Raw genomic sequence first — 14,099 nt, forward strand, 5'->3', positions numbered from 1 at the left:
AGGAGGGTCAAACATGGGTTAAGAGGGGGGGGATGGTTTGGGTGGTCCCTAGTGTAAGGGGAGCAACCAATAGGGGCTCTCTGCAGGCTTGCCCACCCTCCACCTCAACATACCATTGCCCCACACCTTCTAGCACTCTCATTGGTAAACCTCAAATCACTCTCTAATCCCTTGAAATTAGGAAACACTAATTGGAGGCCCTTTTGAGACCCCAATTCTCCCCTAATGCGTGTAGGAGCAAGTCATTAACCATAATAGAAAGGTTGTCTTTCAGATTGAAAGCTATGTAACAAATCCATCTGGTAGTACTTACAACGTGACTATAAGTGATACTCCACACTGCACGTGCATACTTTGTCGAGAGATTTGAGAAAGGGAAGTTTACGGCTTGCAAGCACATGTATTTTGTTTACATAGTGGTCTTGGGTCTGGACATAAACCATAATATGTGTATCCATCAACCACAACTCTTTCCGACAGAACTCTTCTAGATTTTATCTCGTTCTAGAAATCACAAGGTTGTTTGAGCTATTGTGGTGGGAGGTTGGTGAATTAGTTTTTTGGGATGGAGACAGTTTAATCCATTTTTTTCATTATTAGATGTTCAAGTGATGTAAAATTTTGGCGAGTTTGGCATCACATTTATGGAAGCTCTTAGGTCTAGAAATATGGTACTTTTGTTCATGTTCTAAGTCTCCTTTCAAATATGTTTGGACATCAATTAGTATTTTGGTCTTAGGAGAGCATGGTTTTATGAACTTTAGAATTTGTCTTTGCAAGTACATTGTTTTTGACATTTTCGACTTTGGTTTGGAAATAATTAATGGGGAGTAACACAACAAACATTAATGAAATCCTACTATTTGTTCAGTTGAAGAGTTAAAGAGTGGTAAGCAAGCGTAGATTATATTTGGGAAGAATGTATAGGTAGCCACTACCTATATATTTATAGGGTTGATAACTCACAAAACTCGCAGAAAAAAAACTTGCAAAGTGCCAAGGCCCATTCAAGGATCACCTTGAGGTAGTTGGGGCCATATGTAATGGCATATGTTTGTGCTTCACATAGTCATTGCAAATTATTGGCCTCTATTTGATCCGATCTCCTCAGTGTACATTCATAAGAAGATCTTCGATAGGTCATACGGTTGTGTCCTTTAATTCCCATAATCCTTCAATGGCAATAGTTTTCTTTGATTAGGTATGCTAAATTTGATTCTGCCACAAAAGCTACAATAGCAGAGTTCTCAGATGAGCCTTGAGTGTGTTCTCTCCCAAATTGCTTGGAGTTGTCTGATGATGATCCAAGATGATGCTATGGCCTACAACTTTGTTTTCTTCCTCTACAATGTGCATGCTTGTGCATGCCTCCTCTTTTTGATCCACCTCAGATTCATTTATTATATAATCTATTACGTAGCTCTATATATCATACTGAGCATCAAAAAAAATTATTGAAATATTAATTTTGTTCAAAAGATTGAATGACCAAAGAACTTGAAATGGATTTTGATTTTTTGTATTTTGTTTTTGAGGATAGAAGTTTGGGAATCTGGATGGAGGGTGGGGGGTAGCTAGAAGATTATGGAAGGAAATGATGTTTGATGTTTAGAGATAGCCATGGCAGAGTACCTCTTCTATAACAAGATGTGTCTTAAAGAAAGATGTGATCCATGTGATGGTCCTACAATGGTTCACTCTAAGTAAATGCTCATTATTTGGTGTCTAATTCCTAGCCTACGGGGATGCTCTAAATTTGATAACTGACTCGTGAGTGTACCAAAATACTTACACCAATGGTGGCCAACTTTCCACTATCTCTAGTAGAAATTAAATTAATGCAACTTGTTGAGGTTGACATCCTACATCCTATTCTATCCTACATAGAATAGAATCTCTTGAAACAGGAGTACACATTTCACTTGTAGCCATAGAATCAGAGAGATTGTTGCAAGAAGTAAACAAAATGACTTCTTACATATAACAACTCCAAATGTATTGTTTCACGAGAAAGTTGGCTTTGCATTGCATGATTATGAAGCATTCATTCTTGATTTGATTGTTGCCTTGGTAGAGTTGTTTGTTGTCTCTTTACTTGCTTCAACCTTTGTCACTTTTATATTATTTTCTGATATTAAGTAGATTATTGAGTTAAGTAAGGGGGTTTTAAGGATAGTTGATAAATTAGAGAAGGGAAAGGGGAAATTAAAAAATCATAAGTGACATATATGGAATCCAAAAACCCTAAGAAGATTTCCTTATGCCAATGTTAAATACTAGAAAAATCACATTATTGGATATACAAATGAATCATTATGGCTTGCACTCTTACTTGCAATGGATGGACTGGTAGTGGAATGGATTTACAATGAATGATGGTTATTTTATGTGGGAGCTAGGGTTAGTAGTTTTTACTAGAAGTAGGCAACACACACACACACACACACACACACACACACACACCCCTTCCTCTCTTTTATATATAGACCCTGGCCCCATGCTAGCTCTTTCTCTCTCTCTCTCTCTCTCTCTCTCTGACACACACACACACACACACACACACACTCACACACACACTCTTCCTACAATTTCCACTCTTTTTTAGACCTTGACCCCCTTCTCTCTATCGCTATCTCTATCTCACTCTCTCTTTCCCTCTCTCTCTCTCTTTCTCTGGTTTTTTATTATTGTCTCCTTAATTTCTCCTCAATTTGTCTCCTTAATTTCTCCTTAATTTTATTATTGTCTCCTTAACTTCTCCTTAATTTGTCTCCTTAAAAATTTCTTTTAATAATTCTTCAAATTTACCTTTTAATTTCATTTATTTATTTTTTTATTCCTTTCCCTTTTTTTGTTTTCAATCTTTTCCTCCAATCTTTTTTAATTTTTACTTTTTGTTGTTTATTCCGGTGTTATCCTAGTCTACTTTCTATCTATTTATATATATACTTAGTCCTAAGTATTGCATTCTAAATATCCTACTACTAACTCTACCTAATTAACTATAAATATCTTAATATAAATTCCTAGTTCCCATAAACTAATCTCCCCTAGTTTAGTTACTCCTAATTGTAGTTACTCCCCTAGATTAGTTACTCCTTAGTTCCTTTTTACAAAGGCCCCATGGCTCTTTTCCAATTACAACATGTGGCATTAGTTTAAGTACCCCCACCTCCCAACCTAATTAACTATAAATATCTTAATATAAATTCCTAGTTCCCATAAACTAATCTCCCCTAGTTTAGTTACTCCTAATTGTAGTTACTCCCCTAGATTAGTTACTCCTTAGTTCCTTTTTACAAAGGCCCCATGGCTCTTTTTCAATTACAACATGTGGCATTAGTTTAAGTACCCCCACCTCCCAAGGTTTTCCCAACCTATTACCTCTCGACTCTCGTGTCCTGACTTGCTTCCCAACTTACCCTCTCTAAACCTATATATACAGGCTATGCTTACATAAGTACCCTCCTAAAGACTCAACTCAACCTTGCTGCTTATGCTGCCTCTGGCCATTGCCTAGTCTACTCTGACTATGATCTCCATGCCACCTCCAAAGTTAGATTTGATGCTCCCTCATTGATGCCCGTAGTCGGCCGATACCCATTGTTGATGACAAGTTTTGTGTCGTTGTAGCTCTGTAGGTCCCCAGATCCCCATCTCTCCTAGTACTTTGTTGCAACTTTTACGCTAGGAGTCTACATGGAGTTGCGACTTTATTGACTGCTCGTGCTGACTGTCTGCCATCTTAACTCTACATCTCTCTGAGAGCTGCCATAGCTCGCTTTTTGCATCTACTCCGCTTGATCATCGACATGGAGAACCAAATTCCTCAGGTTCTAATTTTATCTAGCTACCGGATCCTCACATTCCTTTCATGGTTACATCCCCCCCCCCACACACACACACCACCCCCCTCTCTCTTTTAGTTCTAGTTTCTTCTTTTTTGTAATTGACAAAAACCCCCTTACCATCCCCCCTTTTCACTCCCTGTACGTATATGTATTTCTTCTAAACACCCTTGCAAGGAGCATCTTTTTTACCTTCATCTAATTCACTTTGTCTCTCTGTTTTTTATTAAATACAAAACCCCTCTTTATTTATAATAGGTTCCTGTATAAAGTGCTCTTAGTTCCCCCCCCCCTCCCCCCTCTCTCCCAATACTTCATTCATAAAGTCCACTCTTCATTTTCTTGGAAAAAAACCCCCCTATATATCTATATAATTTCGCTATTTTCCCTCATAGCCCCCCCCCCCCCCTTTTCTTTTTATTGACATATACCTTTTTTCCCCTTCTCTATACATAGATCCTTTCCCTTCTATATACATATACTTTTTCTTTTCTTCCCCCTTCTCTAGCTATTAATCTTCCCTCCCCCTTCTCTATTTTATAAAATTTTCCCCCTTCTCCTTAATCATAATTTCTTCTTCATTCCTTCCTAGGTGTTCTCCACCTTCTCTCTTTACAAAATTTCCTCAAATTTTTCATGTATTTTTTTCATTAGAATCTCCCTTTACATTATCCCTTTATAATCACCCTTGAAAATTTTCCTTCAAAGATCATGATGGTTAAGTGTTTGGCTAAGCTTCTTGCTTATTGCGACTCCGATATCAAGGGAGGAGGGTTTATGACACCTGTCTTCCCAACTGAAGTCAACCTGGTTCTTATCATGTTTTCTTGCTGGATGGTGGTAGGTATGCAGATTCTCCTCTTCAGTAAGTAAGATGCTTGTCGAGACTGCACCGGCATTATAATTTTTTACACTTTGTATGAACAACCATGTAATAAATAATTTTTATCCACCCTTATCTGAGCTTCGTGTGCCATGTTGTTAAAAGGTTCTTTATTTTAAACACACACACCTGAACCTTCTTAACCCTTGGCTGGGTTAACCATGTGCCACGTTGGTAACCCTTGGCTGGGTTGCCACTTGGCACATGCCACGTGCCATGTTGCTCGCTAAACCTTTATCAGGTTGTCTAGGGATGAGGTTCTTGTACAACTCGGCTTGAGGTAAGATTTATACCTTTCAGGTTGTACTTTTTGGTAAAATTGTCATAACTATGCAATCCTTGTGCCTGGTGCATGATTGTTTCAAGATAGTTATGGTAATTTCATTATATGTCAAATTACATTGAACAAATTGATGATCACAATTGGAATAAACCACTTAGAAACACTTGTGATATATTCCCTTTTTAAAGAGGCTTCCTCTTTTGGGTGGGGGGCAAGACACTAGTTGATGGGTGTCTTGCACCCATCTTGTGGTGTCCCCTCGGGTAAGGGTGGGTACACACACACACACACACACACACACACACACACACACACCTTCCTCTCTTTTATTTATAGACCCTGGCCCCATGCTAGCTCTTTCTCTCTCTCTCTCTGACACACACACACACACACACACACACACACACACACACACACACACACACACACACACACACACACACACACACACACACACACACACTCACACACACTCTTCCTACAATTTTCGCTCTTTTTTAGACCTTGACCCCCTTCTCTCTCTTTCTATCTCACTCTCTTTCTCTCTCTCTCTAGTTTTTTATTATTGTCTCCTTAATTTCTCCTTAATTTTATTATTGTCTCTTTAACTTCTCCTTAATTTGTCTCCTTAAAATTTTTTTAAAATAATTTTACAATTTTACCTTTTAATTTTCTTTATTTAATTTTTTATTCCTTTCCCTTTTTTTTGTTTTCAATCTTTTCCTCCAACCTTTTTTAATTTTTACTTTTTTTTGTTTATTCTGGTGTTATCCTAGTCTACTTTCTATCTATTTATATATATACTTAGTGCTAAGTATTGCATTCTAAATATCCTATTACTAACTCTACCTAATTAACTATGAATATCTTAATATAAATTCCTAGTTCCCATAAACTAATCTCCCCTAGTTTAGTTACTCCTAATTGTAGTTACTCACCTAGATTAGTTACTCCTTAGTTCCTTTTTACAAAGGCCCCATGGCTCTTTTTCAATTACACTTGGCACATGGCATGTGCGATGTTGCTCGCTAAACCTTTATCAGGTTGTCCAGGGATGAGGTTCTTGTACAACTTGGCTTGAGGTAAGATTTATACATTTTAGGTTGTACTTTTTGGTGAAATTGTCATAACTATGCAATCGTTGTGCCTGGTGCGTGATTGTTTCGAGATAGTTATGGTAATTTCATTATATGTCAAATTACATTGAACAAATTGATGATCACGATTGTAATAGACCACTTAGAACCACTTGCGATATATTCCCTTTCTCAAATAATTATAAAGAGGCTTCCTCTTTTGGGTGCGGGGAAAGACACCACTTGATGGGTGTCTTGCCCCCATCTTGTGGTGTCCCCTCGGGTAAGGGTGGGTACACATACACACACACACACACACACCTTCCTCTCTTTTATATATAGACCTTGGCCCCATGCTAGCTCTTTCTTATTAGATATCAATGCTCCACTCTTGTGTAACTACACGGGAACCAGCTAACTCTTCTTGTAAGCCCCCCATATGAGGAGAAGGCATTTGAGTAGCTCGGTTATCCAGTAGGTCCTGGTTTGGACACCAGATGGGGGCCATGTGTGGCCTGATGGCTGGATGGCTTTAGATAGAGTTGGCACACCGCCAACTAGGTTGCATGCAAGTGTGGGAAGGCATCCCTTGACTCACTGCACTGAGGGTAGACGGAGCATTTCTCGGGGCAGCCCACTCTCGAGTTGCAGGGCCTATTTGGAGCCTCAGATGATCCTGGATGGCTCTGGGCTGAACAGCAACCATAGGTCAGTTGCTCTGTTTTGTGCACCGGTTCTATTTTATGGTCGATGGCCCGACCCCTAGTCGACCATTTTGGGTGGACTGGGTCGGTCACCCAATTGAGCCTAACCAACTATGATTGGTGGCTATATAAGAGCAAGCCTGTGAAGCCCATTTTATCACTGGCTACAGCAACCCTGATTCCTTAGCATCCAGCCTCCGTCTTCTACTGTTTCCAGCATGCCATCGAAGCTTCTTTCATAGGAGCGCACGGTTGGGAGGCAGCGCCATCTATTGTATCAGTTCTACAGTAATCAAATTTTTGATTCTCCATACTATCTTGTTTTCTCTCTTACGTACGAGATCTTGTTATCTGTTGAGCACAGACGTATTATTTCTTACATGCTATCAGAGCCTGGACTCTAACAAGAAGATTTGGTAGTGTGTTTTCTATTTGCGAGCAGATTGTGAGAGATGGCCCAGCCCGCAAGACTGCGAATCCCACCGTTCAGCGAAAGCAAAAAGTTGGACGGCTCTAACTATCCACTCTTGAAGTTCAAGATAAGGCCATCCTAAGCGCATACGAGCTTTGGGACACTGCTACTAGGGTGGACATGAGGCCAGTTGCGAGACTGGATCCAGCCAATGCAGGACAATAGATAGTACCAACTGCAGATGAGATTCTCGTGTGGACAAGAAGAAATGCAGATGCGCTGTGTTCTATTGTTTGCAGTGTTAGTGATTCCATCATGGCATTAATTCAACATGTCACCATAGCGGAGGAGGCATGGACGGTCTTGAAAAATCAATACGAAACCACGAATCAGACACAAATTCAGAATTTGGAGACTCAACTCGCGAACGAGAAGTTGTCTGAGTCTAAAGCGACAGAGAAAATCATCACCAGGGTGAAGAATCTGCATGATCAGATGATTGCGATTGGCATCACCATCACCAGCGAGAATCTAGCACGAAGGCGCATACGGATTCTCCCACCAAAGTACGATGGTCTTGTTACGGCGCTGAATACGTAGAACAGAAATATTCCCCTCAACTTTGAGGATTTCAGCACGATGCTTCTGGAGGATATGCGTCAAAAGACGAGGACTGGAGAAGATTCGGCTTTCTGGACCGGATCAAAGAAAGGTAAGGGTAAGGACTCTGGTAACCCATCTTCTTCTGATGATAAAAAGAGAAAGAAGAAGATCAAGTGCTTCTATTGCAACAGGGCAGGGCACAAGCTGAATGAGTGCCGAAAGAAGATTGCAAATGGGAAGAATGGAGTAAAGAAAGAGTCCAACAATAGCACGTAGGCAGTACCAATAGAGCTGTTCATCGCAATTGAGGAGATTTGCACGGAGGCAGTTCATGTACCTGCGGATGAACCGTGGATCATTGACAGTGGTGCTCACGCCACATGACCAGTCAGAAGGATTGGTATACCTCTCTATAGCCGGTAGGGAATGACATCCTGGTAGCAGTCGGCAATGATGCAAAATGTCCAGCAAAAGGAAAAGGTACGATTGCTCTCAAGTCAGATGGAGTTGTAAAACAGTTGTCCGATGTTCTTTATGTGCCAGATATCAAGAGGAACTTGTTGTCCATTTTTGCGATCACGGATCGGGACCTCAAAGTTCCATTCGATAAGAATGATGCACAGATTCTGGATCTTCAAGGGAAGGTCGTTGGTAAAGGTACACAGCGCAACAACATTTACGAACTTTCAGCTTTTAGTGCTCGAGCGGATGTGAAGAACACTAAGCTGTGGCATGAGAGGTTTGGTCATCTAAACCTTAGTTCTTTGAAGGAGATGCATAAAAGTGGAATGATTGCAGACCTACCAGAAATTTCAGATCTGCCCAATGTATGTGAAGCTTGCATGGCAGCATCGGCATCCCTTTCCTAAAGAGGCCAGTAGGGCTAAGGCTCCTCTAGAGCTTGTTCACACGGACCTCTACGGAAAGATGAAGATGGAAGCTTTAGGTGGTTCCTACTACTTCATGACGCTGATCGACGACTACAGTAGAAGGATATGGATATACTTTCTGAAGACTAAAGACGAGGCTTTTAGTAGGTTCAAGGAATGGCATGTAATGGTCGAGAAAGAAATGAGAAGGAAGGTGAAGAAGTTGAGATCAGATAGAGGTGAAGAGTTCACATCAACTGAATTCGAAAGTTACTGCAAAAGTCACGGAATCAAGAGGCAGAAACCCCCGCCACATACATCACAGCAAAATGGAGTAGCAGAACGCAAGATGCGTGTCATCTGCGAAATGGGCCGGAGTATGATGAAAGGGAAAGATTTGCCAAAGACTTTTTGGGGTGAAGCATGTAACACTATAGTTTACATCCTGAATCGTAGCTACACAAAGGCTGTGAACGGGATGACTCCACTGCAAGCTTTTCTGGTAAGAAATCTTCAGCTACACATTTCATAGTTTTTGGTGGATGTGATTGTTTTGTGCATGTCCCTAATGCTACCAGGACCAAATGGGAACCAAAGAGCCGGAAGTGTATTTTCTTGGGCTACAGTGAAGAGGCAAAGGGTACCGTCTCTATAACCCTGTTACCAAGAAGGTAATTGTAAGTCGTGATGTGGTCTTCTCAGAATAGCCGCATCAATTAGAGGAGGATGATTCCTTCCCAGACAACCAAGACCAGGATATCCATCTGGTACCGCCACTAGTAGCAGACCGAACTCCCCCAATGGTGCTTGGGAGGATTCAAGACAAAGAAGATGAAGAAGAGCCTGCAGAACCACAACGGCAACGGCCATTCTTGAAGTGGGTAAAGCAGCTTTTGGATGGCAGAGAACCTCCAACCATTGAGGAGGAACCATCCGAACACCGCCGGTCCAAGAGATTAGAGGAGCAAAGAGGGGTGCAGGAACACTTGGTCAACTATGCTTTGATGACAGAAGTGATCCGTGCTGATGAACCCAAGTGTCTTGAAGAGACACAGGGCGATGATAGGTGGATGGAGGCTATGCAATCAGAGTATGGCTTCATAATGAAGAACAACACTTGGGACCTTGTGGATCGACCACCAAAATGCAAGGTAATCAGAACCAAGTGGGTGTACAAGACCAAGTACAAGTCCGATGGCACGTTGGGATAAGTACAAGGCTCGGCTCATGGCAAAAGGATTTGCACAGGTACATGGTTTTGATTATCAAGATACTTTTGCTCCCACAGCTCAACTAACCACAATTCATAGTGTTATGGCTTTAGCTGCCCAGGGAAGTTGGCTCGTGTTTCAAATGGATGTGAAATCCACCTTTCTGAATAGAGATCTCAAGGAGGAGGTATATGTGGAACAACCACCAAGTTTTGAGATCCCCAGTTCAGAAGGTAAAGTTTGCAAACTGAAGAAGGCACTTTACGAGCTGAAACAGGCCCAACGAGCATGGTACCAGCGAATTGATGCCTACTTTCTACAAAACGGGTTCAGGAGGACCCCATCTAATGCAAATTTGTATATCTTCAGAGAAGGAGGCAGGTGTATGATCGTGGTCCTTTATGTGGATGACCTTGTCATAACAGGGAACCATGAAGAGAAGATCTCGTAGACGACGAAGCATTGCTAGGAAGAGAGTTTGAAATGACAAACCTTAGACTGATGCATTTCTGTTTGGGGATTGAAGTTTGGCAGGAGCCGAAAAAGATCTTCATTTCACAGCTAAAGTATGCTAGAGAGATACTGAAGGCATTTGGCATGGCTGAGTGCAAGACAGTTGGTACCCGTATGGAGGTTGACGCGAAGCTCTCAAATGAGGATTCATCACCACTGGTGGAAGAAGCGAAGTACAAAAGGCTTGTGGGCAGCTTAATTTACCTATGCAACACACGGCCGGACATCAGTTTTGCGATTGGTGTACTAAGCAGGTTTTCCAATAAGCCCCGAGAGAACCATTGGAGGGCAGGGATGCGGGTGCTGAAATACATCAAAGGCACACTTGATTATGGCATCACCTATACCAAGGGCAACATCTTGACCGAATTCTGTGACTCGGATTGGGTAGGAGACATGGACAGCAGGAGATCAGTGACAGGGTACTGTTTCTCACTTGGATTTTGAGTTGTCATGGGTCAGCAAGAAGTAACCCACAGTTGCTCTTTCTTCTATCGAGGCCAAGTACAAATCTGCATACTTTGCTTCCTGTGAGGCAGTGTGGTTGAGGAGGATTTTGGGGGACATGGGTGCAGTGTAGAACAAGCCTGTAGAACAAGCCTACGCAGTTATCATGTGATAATTAGAGTTGCATGGCAATTGCAAAGAACCCGGTGTTCCATGCTCACACAAAACACATTGAGATTCAATATCACTTTGTACGCAAGCTCATCATGGAGGAGAGGTCGACTTGGTTTACTGTTTGACTATAGAGAATGCTGCAAACATCTTCACGAAGGCTCTTGGAAGAGACTTGCTAGAGAGGCATCTTCATCGACTTGGCATTAGGCCAAAAAAGTAAGTTCACTTGTGGGTGGACATTGAGGGGGGGTGTTAGATATCAATGCTCCACTCTCGTGTAACTACGCGGGAACCAGCTAACTCTACTTGTAAGCACCCCATATGAGAAGAAGGCATTTGAGTAGTATTCGGTAGGTCCTGGTTTCGACACCAGATGGGGGCCATGTGTGGCCTGATGGCTGGAGGGCTTCAGATAGAGTTGGCACACCGCCAACTAGGCTACATGCAAGTGCAGGAAGGCATCCCTTGACTGATTGCACTAAGGGTAGATAGAGCATTTCTCGAGGTAGCCCACTCTTGGGTTGCGGGGCCTATTTGGAGCCTCAAATGATCCCGCATGGATTTGGGCTGACGAACGGCGATTGTAGGTCAGTTGTCCATTTTGCACACCAGTTCTATCATATGGTCGGTGGCCTATTGTAGGACCGGCCCCCAGTCGACCATTTTGGGTGGACTGGGTTGGTCACCCAATTGAGCCTAACCGACTACAACTAGTGGCTATATAAGAGCAAGCCCGTGAAGCCCATTTTATCACTGGCTACAACAACCCTGATTCCTTAGCATCTAGCCTCCGTCTTCTACTATTTCCAGCATGCCATCGAAGCTTCTTTCACAGGAGTGCACGGTAGGGAGGCAGCGCCATCTATTGTATCAGTTCTATAGTAATCAAATTTTTGATTCTCCATACTATCTTGTTTTCTCTCTTGCGTACGAGATCCTATTATCTGTTGAGCACAGACGTTGTATTATTTTCTTACATTTCTCTCTCTCTCTATCTCTCTCTCTCTGACACACACACACACACACACACACACATACACACACACACTCACACACACACTCTTCCTACAATTTCTGCTCTTTTTTAGACCTTGACCCCCTTCTCTCTCTCTCTCTCTCTCTGGTTTTTTATTATTGTCTCCTTAATTTCTCCTTAATTTGTCTCCTTAATTTTATTATTGTCTCCTTAACTTCTCCTTAATCTATCTCCTTAAAATTTTCTTTTAATAAAATTTCAATTTTACCTTTTAATTTTCTTTATTTAATTTTTTATTCCTTTCCCTTTTTTCGTTTTCAATCTTTTCCTCCAACCTTTTTTAATTTCTACTTTTTGTTGTTTATTCCGGGGTTATCCTACTCTACTTTCTATCTATTCATATATATACTTAGTCTTAAGTATTGCATTCTAAATATCCTATTACTAACTCTACCTAATTAACTATAAATATCTTAATATAAATTCCTAGCTCCCATAAACTAATTTCCCCTAGTTTAGTTACTCCTAATTGTAGTTACTCCCCTAGATTAGTTACTCCTTAGTTCCTTTTTACAAAGGCCCCATGGCTCTTTTTCAATTACAACACATGGCATTAGTTTAAGTACCCCCACCTCCCAAGGTTTTCCCAACCTGTTACCTCTCGACTCTCGTGTCCCGACTTGCTTCCCGACTTACCCTCTCTAATCCTATATATATAGGCTATGCTTACATAAGAACCCTCCTAAAGACTCAACTCAACCTCACTGCTTACATTGCCTCTAGCCGTTGCCAGGCTACTCTGACTACGATCTCCACGCCACCTCCAAAGTTAGATTTGTGCTCCCTCATTGATGCCTGCAGCTGACGGATACCCATCGTTGATGGCACGTTCTGCGTCACTGTAGCTCTATAGGTCCCTAGATCCCCTTCTCTCCTAGTACTTCGTTGCAACTTTTACGACCAGGAGTCTACGTGGAGTTGCGACTTTATTGACCGCTCGTGCTGGACTGTCTTCCATCTTAACTCTACATCTCTCTGAGAACTGCCATAGCTTGCTTTTCGTGTCTACTACGCTTGATTGTCGACATGGAGAACTGGATTCCTTAGGTTCTAATTTTATGTGGTTACCAGATCCTCACATTCCTTTCATGGTTACTCCCCCCCCCCCCCCCCACACCCCACCTCCCTCTCTCTTTTAGTTCTAGTTTCTTCTTTTTTATAATTGACAAAAACCCCCTTACCATCCCCCCTTTTCACTCCCTATACGTTATATATATTTCTTCTAAACACCCTTGCAAGGAGCATCTTTTTTACCTCATCTAATTCACTTTGTCTTTCTGTTTTTTATTAAATACAAAACCCCTCTTTATTTATAATAGGTTCCTCGTATAAAGTGCTCTTAAATCCCCCCCCCTCGCCCCTCTCTCCCAATACTTCATTCATAAAACCCACTCTTCATTTTGGAAAAAAACCCCCCTATATATCTATATAATTTCGCTATTTTCCCTCATAGCCCCCCCCCCCCCCCTTTCTTTTTATTGACATATACCTTTTTTCCCCTTCTCTATACATAGATCCTTTCCCTTCTGTATACATATACTTTTTCTTTTCTTCCCCCTTCTCTAGCTATTAATCTTCCCTCCCCCTTCTCTATTTTATAAAATCTTCCCCCTTCTCATTAATCATAATTTCTTCTTCATTCCTTCCTAGGTCTTCTCCCCCTTCTCTCTTTACAAAATATCCTCAAAATTTTCAGGTATTTTTTTCATTAGAATCTCTGTTTACACTATCCCTTTATAATCATCCTTCAAAATTTTCCTTCAAAGATCATGCTGGTTAAGTGTTTGGCTAAGCTTCTTGCTTATTGTGACCCCGATAAAAAGGGAGGAGGTTTTATGACACCTGTCTTCCCAACTGAAGTTAACCTACTTCCTATCATGTTTTCTTGCTGGATCATGGCAGGTATTCAGATTCTCCTCTTCAGTAAGTAAGATGCTTGTCAAGATTACACCAGCATTATAATTTTTTACACATTGTATGAACAACCATGTAATAAATAATTTTTAATCCACCCTTATCTGAGCTTCGTGTGCCGTGTTG

The sequence above is a fragment of the Dipteris shenzhenensis genome, chromosome 4 (assembly GCF_047967505.1).
Source record: "Dipteris shenzhenensis isolate YYH24624 ecotype China chromosome 4, Dip_SZ_1.0, whole genome shotgun sequence".
In the NCBI taxonomy this organism is placed as follows: Eukaryota; Viridiplantae; Streptophyta; class Polypodiopsida; order Gleicheniales; family Dipteridaceae; genus Dipteris; species Dipteris shenzhenensis.